Source organism: Sminthopsis crassicaudata, chromosome 4 (assembly GCF_048593235.1).
Source record: "Sminthopsis crassicaudata isolate SCR6 chromosome 4, ASM4859323v1, whole genome shotgun sequence".
NCBI classification, from domain to species: Eukaryota; Metazoa; Chordata; class Mammalia; order Dasyuromorphia; family Dasyuridae; genus Sminthopsis; species Sminthopsis crassicaudata.
Window position 1 is genome coordinate 438,617,929 of NC_133620.1, and position 1,261 is coordinate 438,619,189.

Consider the following 1,261-nt stretch of genomic DNA (forward strand, 5'->3'; position numbering starts at 1 on the left):
TGTTCTCTGACTTCTCTCACTGAGAGACACATGTGTTGTCTGACCTCTCTCCTCTTCCCTCTGCCTCCAATTTATCTCATTCCCAGTCCACAACACCTGTGTCAGCAAAGGCTGCCCTGCAACTCCTTCAAATGCTATGATCCATAACTGTGGAGACTCTCGGAGAATTGACCTGTCCCTTAACACACAAGCATTAAGAGGAACCGAGGGTAGTTCTGAATCAACAAGATGGTAGTCTAGACACTTTTTTTCTTTTCTTATGACCTCTCAAATGTCTCCAAAATGGACATTATTTACCAGAGATAAAGCAACTTTAAGGTCTAGGATATAAAGTGTCCAAAACTAGGCAAAAAATCAAAAACAAACACAGAAATTCAGGAACTATAACTCACTGGCCCCTGAGCTCATTCGACACCCCTCCTCTACCTGCCACACTACCAGCAGTGAGGCTGCAATAGCAGATCCAAGGGCATGACAAATCTCATCTCTACATCCTGATTCCCCCTTTGCTCTTTCCTGTGCTACTTACAAAGACTCTAGCTCCAGATAATAGAATTTTGCCTGGGCTTCAATAACTGGTTTGTCAATTAGCCCTTCAAGGAGCAAAAGTCTCCTGAGGGCTGTAAATCTCTGAAATGACTCTGCCAGGCTTTGAATTTCCAGCACTAGACCAGATAACTAAAGAACGAGAATGGAAGAGGTCACCAGGACAAAATACTCCTGAACATGAAGGCCAGACCAGCATTCCATCAAGCCTGACATAAGAGTTGACATACAGCTGGGGCCAGTTCTAATCACCTAAAAATCAGTTGGTGAAGACACCTAGCCTAGTGAAATGTAAATTACTCTGTATAGAAAGAAGCTGAGACATTTGGAGATCCAGCCTCCAAGGAATCAAAAGGGAGAGCATTTAGAAGAGAGGGATGAAGAAAATGGGGTAAGGAAGAGGAGAATGAAAGTACCAAAGATTTTAGAAAGAAAACTCAAATACCTTGAATATAACAGATAAATCAACAGGAAAAACAATAGCAACAGAAATACAGCCACCAGAACTAATAAATGTGTTCAGGCATCTGGGAACAAACACTGCAAAATCAAGGAAAATTATTCACTCCTTGATGAGACTGAGAACTCTGTGGAATCTGAGGAAAACATGGAAACATCACACACTGTTGCTAAGTGGTTTAAAAGAGAAATGAGAATTATAAGAATGGAATTTATGTCCTGCATAGCAAAAATGATAAGCAAAATAGAAAAACTT